This window comes from Dipodomys merriami, unplaced genomic scaffold (assembly GCF_024711535.1).
Source record: "Dipodomys merriami isolate MVZ:Mamm:240054 unplaced genomic scaffold, mDipMer1.0.p SCAF_116, whole genome shotgun sequence".
In the NCBI taxonomy this organism is placed as follows: Eukaryota; Metazoa; Chordata; class Mammalia; order Rodentia; family Heteromyidae; genus Dipodomys; species Dipodomys merriami.
In genome coordinates, this window is record NW_027202449.1 from 832,247 (window position 1) to 832,500 (window position 254).

Below are 254 nucleotides of genomic sequence, written 5' to 3' on the forward strand. Positions count from 1 at the left end.
CCCTGCCCGCCCGCCTGGGAACCGGGGTGCGGCCCCAACCCCCTTCCCGGCCCTTGGATTTAAAGGGACAGGAACCGAGTGCCGAGCAGGCGCCCCGGCACCCCGAGCGCGCCGGGCCACCTCCGCGAGCCCGGGGCGAAGCGGGAGCCGCAGCGGCCGCCCCCTCCGCTCCGCTCCAGAGGCGCCTCGCAAACCACAGGTGTTTTCTGTTCTATTCCCCCCCCCCCACACACACACCTTAGGACAAATACCTC